Source organism: Dama dama, chromosome 18 (assembly GCF_033118175.1).
Source record: "Dama dama isolate Ldn47 chromosome 18, ASM3311817v1, whole genome shotgun sequence".
NCBI lineage: Eukaryota > Metazoa > Chordata > Mammalia > Artiodactyla > Cervidae > Dama > Dama dama.
Window position 1 is genome coordinate 58,497,294 of NC_083698.1, and position 11,533 is coordinate 58,508,826.

An 11,533-nucleotide genomic window follows, 5' to 3' on the forward strand; every position below is an offset into this window, starting at 1 on the left:
CCAGCATTTCTCAAGATGTCCTCTGCATATAAGTTAAATAAGCAGAGTGACAACATACAGCCTTGATGTACTCCTTTCCCAATTTGGAATCAGTCTGTTGTTCCATGTCCAGTTCTGACTGTTGCTTCTTGACCTGCATACAGATTTCTCAAGAGGCAGATCACATGGTCTGGTATGCCCATCTCTTTAAGAATTTTCCACTTTGTAGATGTTTTTCTGGAACTCTCTTGCTTTTTCAATGATCCAACGGATGTTGGCAATTTGATCTCTGGTCCCTCTGCCTTTTCTAAAGCCAGCTTGAACATCTGGAATTTCATGGTGCACGTATTACTGAAGCCTGGCTTGGAGAATTTTGAGCATTACGTTGCTAGTGTGTGAGGTAAGTGCAATCGTGCAGTAGTTTGAGCATTCTTTGGCAATGACTTTCTTTGGGACTGGAATGAAAACTGATCTTTTCCAGTTCTGAGTCCCCTGCTGAATTTTCCAAATTTGCTGGCATATTGAGTGCAGAACTTTCACAGCATCATCTTTCAGAATTTGAAATAGCTCAACTGGAATTCCATCACCTCCACTAGCTCTGTTCACAGTGATGCTTTAAGGCCCACTTGACTTCGCATTCCAGGATGTCTGGCTCTAGATGAGTGATCACACCACTGTGGTTATCTGGGTCACGAAGATCTTTTTTGTATAGTTCTTCTGTGTATTGCTGCCACCTCTTCTTAATATCTTCTGCTTCTGTTAGGTCCATACCATTTCTGTCCTTTATTGAGCCCATCTTTGCATGAAATGTTCCCTAGTATCTCTAACTTTCTTGAAGAGATCTCTAGTCTTTCCCATTCTGTTGTTTTCCTCTACTTCTGTCATTCTATGTCCAGTTCTAACTACTGCAAGAACTACAAATACAACTCACTGCTGAACAACCATTAATAGGAAAATGTTGGATCCCACTAAAAAAAGATACCCAATGTCCAAGGGCAAAGGAGAAGCCCCAGCAAGATGGTAGGAGGGAGTACATCAAGGCTGAATATTGTCACCCTGCTTATTTAACTTATATGCAGAGTACATCATCTAAAATGCCTGGATGGGTGAATCACAAGCTGGAATCAAGATTGCCGGGAGAAATATCAACAACCTCAGGTTGGCACATAATACCACTCTAATGATAGGAACCGAAGAGGAACTAAAAAGCCTCTTGATGAAGGTTAAAGAGGAGAGTGAAAATGCTAACTTAAAACTCAATATTCAAAAAATGAAGATCATCTGGTCCTATCACTTCTTGGCAAATGTGTGCGTGCTAAGTCACTTCAGTCATGTCTGACTCTTTGCAACCCCATGGACTGTAGTAGCCCCACCAGGCTCCTCTGTCCACGGGATTCTCCAAGCAAGAATACTGGAGTGGGTTACCATTTCCTTCTCCAGGGTATCTTCTTGACCCATGGATCAAACCCTTGTCACTTATGTCTCCTGCACTGGCAGGAGAGTTCTTTACCAATAGCACCTCCTGGGAAGCCACAGATGGGGCAAAAGTGGAGTAACAGTGACAGACTTTATTTTCTTGGGCTCCAAAATCACTGCAGTAACTGCAGCCATGAAATTAAAAGAGACTTGCTCCTTGGAAGTAAAGCTACGACAAACCTAGACAGTGTATTAAAAGGCAGAGACATAATACTTGGCCAACAAAGGTTCATACTATCAAAGCTATCGTTTTTCCACAGCTTTTTTCCATGTGTGGATGTGAGTGCTGGACCATAAAGAAGGCTGAGCACCTAAGAATTGATGCTTTCAAATTGTGGTGCTGGAGAAAACTCTTCAGAGTCCCTTGAACAGCAAGGAGACCAAACTAGTCACTTCTAAAAGAAATCAATCTTGAATGTTCATTGGATGGACTGAGGCTAAAGCTGAAGCTCCAATACTTCAGCCACCTGATGCGAAGAGCTCATTACTGGAAAAGACCCTGATGCTGGGAAAGACTAAAGGCAAAAGGAGAAGGCGGCAGCAGAGGATGAGATAGATAGCCTCACCAACTCAACAGACATAAATCTGAGCAAACTCCCGGACATAGTGGAGGACAGAGAATCCTGGTGAGCTACAGTTCATGGGGTCACAAAGAGTCAGACATGAGCTAGCAACTGAACAACATTTCATATATCCCAATGAAAAAAAGAACCAAAACCTGCCAGAATGTGAGAAGAACTCAAAATGGACTAGAAACAGTAACAAAACTATATTTCAAATGAGTAACATAACAGCAATGAACAAAATGGGTAAGAACAGAACAGAACATTGGAAAACAGTATGCTGCCTATATAGTATGAGACTGAACTGTGGTGTTGGAGAAGACTCTTGAGTGTCCCTTGGACTGCAAGGAGATTCAGCCAGTCCATCCTAAAGGAGATCAGTCCTGAATGTTCATTGGAAGGACTGATGCTGATGCTAAAACTCCAATACTTTGGCCACCTCACGTGAAGAGTTGACTCACTGGAAAAGACCCTGATGCTGGGAGGGATTGGGGGCAGGAGGAGAAGGGGACGACAGAGAATGAGATGGCTGGATGGCATCACCGACTCAATGGACATGTGTTTGGGTAAACTCCGGGAGTTGATGATGGACAGGGAGGCCTGGTGTGCTGTGATTCATGGGGTCGCAAAGAGTCGGACACGACTGAGCAACTGAACTGAACTACCAAAAGAGATGTACACAATACTACACTCTAGGAAGTAAATATATTTATAATAGTAATTCTGAAATTACATTTACATGTATACCAGAACTGAACAACTAATAAATAAATTGTAGATGAGAGCCAAGTTTTCCACTGTTGGAGAAAGGAGTTACAAATAAGGAACTGGTTTATCAGTATGAATTCATGTTTTTTAATATATATAAACAAATATATTTACACAAAGATAGGTATAGAAATACAGATGTGTGAATGTACACAAAAAATAAAATTCCTTAGATCTATTTGTTCAAAACACCTAGAAGCAGGAGCAACAAGCACTTTTAGAGCTGAGACCCTGGTTTCTAAACACTATTCTGAGATAAAAGGAACCTGAAAGACAAACCAGAAAATAAAGAAGTGCTCCAAAACAAATGATGAGGCATGCTGAAAGATGAATATGAGCTAACAGCAAAGAGCTCCCGACAGTCAGATTCAGGATAATCTGAGCAATAAACAATGACAAAATTAATATTCATGTATTCTACCAGTATTAATAAATAACTGAATGAATGAATGTATGAGATAGAACAATTATTTCTTATAAAGGAATTCCATGGGTTCAATCCCTGGTCAGGGAACTAAGATTCTGCAAACCATGCAGAGCAGCCAAAAAAACCCCAGAAAATCACTACTAAGGCAAGCAATACAGTAATATTTGTGGCAAATAAGAATTATTGATAGTAAATAATGATATGATGAGAAATAAGTTATTTGCATAGTTCGACAAAGAACTAGTATCTAAAATATACAACTTAATTAGACAATACAACTTAAAAATGGACCAAATATTTCAACAGACCATCAAAGACATATAGATGGCAAACAAGCACATAAGATCCTCAACATCATTACTCATTAGTAAAATGACAATTATAATCACAATGTTTTATCCACTACTTATTTCACTAGAATGGCTAAAATTAGTAAGAGTGGCCATCCCAGGAGTTAGTATGTGAAACTACTAAACATTTTTACACACTCTTGATGGAAACATAAATGTTAACATTTATGTTGCAAAATGGTTTGGCAATTTCTTAAGAAGTTACATGTACACCTACCTACAACTTAGGCTAACTATTTACCCAAGAGAAGTGTAACCATGCACCACTATCAAAGTTTTTTAAGCTGACAAAGAAAAAAGCCAAAAAGAAGATACATACAAATTTTAACATTGGTTATATTTTGCTAACTGGATTTGGGGTAATTCACTTTTATACTATTTCTATTTTCCAAAGTTATTATTAAGAAACCTGAAGCATTTACATTAAAAAAAAAAAATCACACAGAAAGAAAATGAAGTCATTTACAAGTTAGTGTGGGTTTTCTTCTTTATAAATCAGATCTTATTTTCCATTGCTGACATATTCATTAGACTGCAAAGGAAGAAATTATACGAGGTAATTCAGACAAGATTTCAATCATGATGCGAACAGGGGCAAGGCAGAGAAATAAAACCTGGAGGACCAATAAAATAAGATGGATTAGTTGTATATCAACTTCAGCAAAATTATATACCACAAGAATCCATCCTTAATTAAGCCCAGATGCTGGGAAAGATTGAAGGCAGGAGGAGAAGGCGACGACAGGGGATGAGATGGTTGGATGGCATCACCGACTCAATGGAGATGAGTTTGAGTAAACTCCAGGAGTTGGTGATGGACAGGGAGGCCTTGCGTGCTGCAGTCCATGGGGTTGCAAAGAGTCAGACATGACTGAGCAACTGAACTGAACTGAACATTATTTAATATTATGATGAAAACAAAAGATACACTTTAAGTATACACATGATAAAAGCTGAAAAAGGTAATAAATACTTTATATGACACATTGAGAACCCAAATGAAATCTGCTATGGAAATATATGGATCCAAATCGTGTCCTTTTTCCCACCCTCAAACCACAATCTAAAAGATAAAGTTTCAGTTAAAACTATAAAATAGGACTGCAAATGAGGAGGAGGGACACATTACACCCACTCAATTAAGTATGTCTAAAAAAAAAAAAAAAAAAAAAACAGTCCTGAAGAAGCAAGATAAAATAATGGCAGCACAAGGGAAAAAGGTAGAGACATCTGAGTTGACACTATACTCCCTATGTTAGTATAAGAATTAAGGTTTCCCTAAAAGGTAACTTAACTCTAGGCCTCATTAACAGATTTATATAGCACGTAGAAGGTCACAAAAGATAGATTCAATCTGCAATTTTAAGATCACAAGATATTCATTTCATTTCCTGGTATTAGCAGGGATATGTACCAAATGAAGTTCAAAGGGGAGTAAAAATGGCTGGAGGGATATGACTCCCTACCATGTAAACGTTGTTAAAGGAAATGGAAAGACTAAAAGTCACAATAAAAGATAGTTGTCTTCAAACTACTAAGCAAAAATATTAAAAAGAGAAATCAGACTTATCTTTTTGGTCCTAGGGAGTAAATGAGAATATCTGAATGCAAATATCAAGACAGGTATATATATAAAAATAGGAAGAAAAAAATTAATAGTGACAGCTATTCAAAGATAAAATGTGTTATCTCAGTAGGCAGCTGAGTTTTTAACAGACTAAATCAGCTCTGTTTGTTAGAAATATAACACAAGACATATATGTAATTTTAAATTTTCTAAAAGCCACATTTAAAAAAGTAAAAACAAACAAGTAAACTCAATCAGATGGCATCACCGACTCAATGGACATGAGTCTGAGCAAACTCCAGGAGATAGTGAAGGACATGGAAGCCTGGTGTGCTGCAGTCCACAATGTCACAGAGTCAGACACGACTTAGCAACTGAACAACAACAAAAACTCCATTGTAATAATATATTTTCCTTAACTCAGTATATCCAAGACATTATTTCAACATGTAATCAATATAAAAATGAATTAGATATTTTATATTCTTTAAGTCTTTGCAAAATCCTCTGTGCATTTTACATTTATATCAAATGTCAATTCAGACTAGCAACATTTCAAGTGCTCAACAGCCATATATGCTTGTGGCTACAATACTAGTCAGAGTTACAGTCACAGGCATGCTGCAGGGGGAATTAAGAGTACCATTTGCATAATTAGGTTAAATGACAATACATCTTCCAATCCTGAGATCTTGTGAAAATAGAAGGATGAAAAAACAAGTTTCAAGAACATAGGCAAAATGTTTAAAGGATTAACTTTAGTTCATTTTAATCAGTCACTACCATACCTTGTGAACTCATGATATATATGCATTCTGTACATAACACAGCAGTTTTATCAAAGAGTTCAAATTATTTCCAGCATATACCTCTCAAGCCAGCTTCTAAAAGATATTAAAGCCATTTCCTGCCAAAATATTGAATCCTATGACTCATAAAATGTTCAACTGATATTCATCTTAACATTACTTGCCTAATAAAAAGGTAGGTAGAAACAAAGTATTTATTATCTGATTAAAAAAAAATTTTTTTTCTATAGCTATTACACCACCATACACAGGAAACCAGAAATTCTATTCCTGTTACAGGCCAAACTGCATACACCCAAAATTCTTTTGATGAAGCCCTAATCCCAATGTAATTGTATCTGGGAGACAGGGCCTTAAAGGGCGTAACTAAGGTTAAAGGAGGTCATACGAGTAGGGCCCATCATGTGGAGCTGGTATCCTTACAAGAAGAGGAAGACACACTGGAGATAAACTTTTCTCCTCCACAGGTTGCACAAAGGCCACGTGAGGACACAGACAGAAGGTGGCCATATGTAATCCAGGAAGACCCTTCACCAGAAACCAAATCTGCTGGCACCTTAATACTGGACTTCCAGCCTCCAGAACTGTGAGAAAACAAATGTCTGTTGTTTAAGCCACCTCATCTGTGGTTTTCTGTAATGGCAGTCCTAGCAGACTAATAAAGTTCCATGAAAATACTAGTAAAAAAAACTGTACTGCAAACTAAATTACATTACTGCTGAAATTATTAATTTATGATGATAAATGTTTCTGTATGTTTATAAATTTACTCTACAACAGAAGATTTAAAAAGCCTGCCTTGTTGAGCTACTGAAGCAGCCAAAGTAATTTGAAACCTCAAAACAGAAAATTCTAACTTTTTCCATAACCAAGGTCTGTTAATGTATTCCATTATAAAAATAATGGTTTCTCTTTCAGCCATATTGGACCCTGTGGAGGCCCGCTGGGAACAGGACTTCTAAAGCAACAAATATGTCTGGAAGGCTGTGGCCCAAGGCCATTTTTGCCGGCTATAAGCCGGGTCTATGAAACCAAGAGGGAGTACACAGCTCTCCTGAAAATCGAAGGTGTATGTGCTTGAGATGAAACTGAATTCTATCTAGGCAAGAGACGTACTTATGCGTACAAAGCAAAGAACAACACGGTAACTCTTGGCAGAAAACCTAACTAAAACAGAGTAATCTGGGGAAAGACAACTCATGCTCATGTAAACAGTGGCATGGTTTGTGCCAAATTCCAAAGCAACCTTCTCGCTAAGGCCACTGGACACAGACTCTGTGTGATGCTTTACCCTTTGAGGATTTAAACTTATTGAAAAGTAAATAAATAAAAGTATGGATTTGTTCTCTTGTGTTTTCACTAAAACACACACACACAAACTACATTCTACTCAAAAGCAGTACTATATGTAGTAATGCCAGAGATCAGTAAAGGGCTCAAAAAAGCATGCTACCCATCACAATACTGCAACTAACTACGCCACCCACAATATTTGTAATATTAAGCATAAACAATAACTGAAAATATATTTCTACAAATTGACAATGCTGTTACCTACTAGGAGAGCAGTCTTAAAAGAGTTCAAGTTAGGGAAAGGATCAAAGATGGGAAAAGCTTCCCAGAATCAGTAGTTTTGAGCTGGGCCTTCCTTAATGGATGGATGTGACTTCAAGATAGGTAAGAACAGCATAAGCAAAGAAGAATACAAAACATGATTTGATCTAAATAGAAGGAAAAAGCCAAGCAAAGAGACCCTAAAATGACTACCCAAGTTTTTAATTAAAAAATATATAAGATAATCATAGGTCAGGAAGAGTCCCCCTTCACCTCAAGTTTTGCTTTTCAAGGTTTCAGCTACCAGCTGTCAACTGCGGTCTGAAAATATGAAATGGAAAATTCCAGAAATAAGCAATTCATCAGTTTTAAATTGTGTGCTGTTCTGAATAGCATGATGAAATCTCACACCTTCCTGTGCTGTCCTGCTCTGTCCAGCCTGTGATGTGATTCATCCCTCTGTTCTGTATATCCTGCCCATTGGTCACTTAGACTTCTCAGTATAATCAGATCACCCGTTGTGATATTGCAATGCTTGTGTTCAAGTAACCCTCACTTCATAATTTTTCTTAATAATGGCGCCAAAGAACAGGAGTTGGAATTCTGGCAATTTACATATATGCAAGAGAAGCTATAAAGTACTTCCCAAAAATGAAAAGGTGAAGGTCTTGACTTAATAAGGAAAAAGAAATTGTACCTTAGGTTGCTAAGATTCACTGTAAGAAGGAATCTTCTATCCACGAAATTGAGAAAAAGGAAAAAAAAATTTATGCTACTTTTGCTGATACACCTCAAACTGCAAAGTTACAGCCACAGCGCCTGATAAATGGAAAAGGAAAAGTCACAATGCAAGACAAATGGAAAAGTCAGGATGGAAAAGGCATTAAACCTATGGGTGGAAGACATGAACATAGTTACAAATGATGGCAACAGGTCACACCGGAAAGCATGGACCCTGTATGACACCTTTAGCAAGCAAGGGATCCCCTAAAACAAGTGATACCAAGTCATTTACTCAAAAATGAAATGGTTACACAGACTCAAGAATAGATTTCAAATGAAAAATATAAAAATTACTAGAGAGGCTGAGTCTGCCAATGAAGAAGCCACTGCCACATTTCTGGCAGAGTTGAACTTGAGAGAGAGACCACATTTTTTATAACAACCTTTATTACAGTATAGTTACAACTGTTCTGCTTTATTATTAGCTATTGTTGTCCATCTCTTACTGTGTCTAATTTATAAGTTAAACTTTATCCTAAGTATGTATGTATAGGAAAAAACAATACATACAGGCTTGAGTATTACTATCTGTGGTTTCAAGCATCCACTGGGGACCTTGGAATATATCCTCCATAGATAAGACTGTGGAGCACTGTACAAATAAAGCTAGAAATAAAAAATCTAGTATCTGCTGTAACTTGGAGCTACACTTTGGATGGGTAAGCCACATAACCTTTCTGAGCCTTAGACTGGGACAACGTATTTATGAGGTTATTGTAAGATATATATGAAATACTTGAAATATTTGGCACTTCAGATACAATAAGCACAATAAACGACAGTTGTTACAGTGGTTGTGCAATAGACAACAGCTATTATCAAGGCCTCTGGACTTTTATCTTGCAGTTAAAAGATTTCCAAACCTCGCTATAATCAGAAACATCTGGGAAGCTTGATAAAAACAAATACCTGGGTCCTAAGTCTAGAAGTAGGGAATTAGAATATTGCTGGTAGGGCCTAGGAAATAAGTTTTTTCCTTTTTTTTTTTCTTAAACAAGGACCTTCAGTTGAGTTCAGTTCAGTTGCTCAGTCGTGTCCGACTCTTTGCGACCCCATAAATCGCAGCATGCTAGGCCTCCCTGTCCATCACCAACTCCCGGAGTTTACTCAAACTCATGTCCATCGAGTCAGTGATGCCATCCAGCCATCTCATCCTCTGTTGTCCCCTTTACCTCCTGCCCCCAATCCCTCCCAGCATCAGGGTCTTTTCCAATGAGTCAACTCTTTGCATGAGGTGGCCAAAGTATTAGAGTTTCAGCTTCAGCATCAGTCCTTCCAATGACACCCACAACTGATCTCCTTTAGGATGGACTGGCTGGATCGCCTTGCAGTCCAAGGGACTCTCAAGAGTCTTCTCCAACACCACAGTTCAAAAGCATCAATTTTTCAGCACTCAGGTTTCTTCATAGTCCAACTCGCACATCCATACATGACCACTGGAAAAACCACAGCCTTTACTAGACGGACCTTTGATGGCAAAGTAATGTCTCTACTTTTTAATACGCTATCTAGGTTGGTCATAACTTTCCTTCCAAGGAGTAAGTGTCTTTTAATTTCATGGCTGCAATCATCATCTGCAGTGATTTTGGAGCCCAAGAAATAAAGTCTGACACTGTTTCCACTGTTTCCCCATCTATTTGCCATGAAGTGATGGGACCAGATGCCATGATCTTAGTTTTCTGAATGTCGAGCTTTAAGCCAACTTTTTCACTCTCCTCTTTCACGTTCATCAAGAGACTTTTTAGTTCCTCTTCACTTTCTGCCATAAGGGTGGCGACAGCTGCATATCTGAGGTTATTGATATTTCTCCCGGCAATCTTGATTCCAGCTTGTGCTTCTTCCAGCCCGGCATTTCTCATGATGTACTCTGCATAGAAGTTAAATAAGCAGGGTGACAATATACAGCTTTGACGTACTCCTTTTCCTATTGGGAACCAGTCTGTTGTTCCATGTCCAGTTCTAACTGTTGCTTCCTGACCCGCATATAGGTTTCTCAAGAGGTGGGTCAGGTGATCTGGTATTCCCATCTTTTTCAGAATTTTCCACAGTTTATTGTGATCCACACAGTCGAAGGCTTTGGCATAGTCAATAAAGCAGAAGCAGATGTTTTTCTGGAACTCTCCTGCTTTTTTGATGATCCAGCGGATATTGGCAATTTGATCTTTGGTTCCTCTGCCTTTTCTAAAACCAGCTTGAACATCTGGAAGTTCACGGCTCACGTACTGCTGAAGCCTGGCTTGGAGAATTTTGAGCATTACTTTACTAGCGTGTGAGATGAGTGCAACTATGTGGTAGTTTGAGCATTCTTTGGGATTGCCTTTCTTAGGGACTGGAACGAAAACTGACCTTTTCCAGTCCTGTGGCCAACTGCTGAGTTATCCAAATACGCTGGCATATTGAGTGCAGCACTTTCACAGCATCATCTTTCAGGATTCGAAATAGCTCAACTGGAATTCCATCACATCCACTAGTTTGTCCATAGTGATGGCCCACCTGACTTCACATTCCAGGATGTCTGGCTCTAGGTGAGTGATCACACCATCATGATTATCTGGGTCGTGAAGATCTTTTTTGTACAGTTCTTCTGTGTATTCTTGCCACCTCTTCTTAATATCTTCTGCTTCTGTTAGGTCCATACCACTTCTGTCCTTTATTGAGGCCATCTTTGCATGAAATGTTCCCTTGCTATCTCTAATTTTCTTGAAGATCTCTAGTCTTTCCCATTCTGTTGGTTTCCACTATTTCTTTGCATTGATTGCTGAGGAAGGCTTTCTTACCTCTCCTTGCTATTCTTTGGAACTCTGCATTCAAATGGGAGTATCTTTCCTTTTCTCCTTTGCTTTTCGCTTCTCTTCTTTTCACAGCTATTTGTAAGGCCTCCTCAGACAACCATTTTGCCTTTTTGCATTTCTTTTCCATGGGGATGGTCTTGATCCCTGTCTCCTGTACAATGTCACAAACCTCCGTCCATAGCTCATCAGCACTCTGTCTATAAGATCTAGTCCCTTAAATCTATTTCTCACTTCCACTGTATAATCATAAGGGATTTGATTTAGGTCATACCTGAATGGTCTAGTGGTTTTCCCCACTTTCTTCAATTTAAGTCTGAATTTTGGCAACAAGGAGTTCATGATCTGAGCCACAGTCAGCTCCCGGTCTTGTTTTTGCTGACTGTATAGAGCTTCTCCATCTTTTGCTGCAAAGAATATGATCAATCTGATTTCAGTGTTGACCATCTGGTGATGACCATGTGTAGA

The 11,533-nt window shown here is 38.6% G+C and overlaps 1 pseudogene; it reads left to right on the top strand.

Annotated features, from left to right (window-relative positions):
• Positions 1-6,755: 6,755 nt before the first annotated feature.
• LOC133072288 (large ribosomal subunit protein eL33-like) lies at positions 6,756-8,183 on the top strand (annotated as a pseudogene).
• Positions 8,184-11,533: the final 3,350 nt, after the last annotated feature.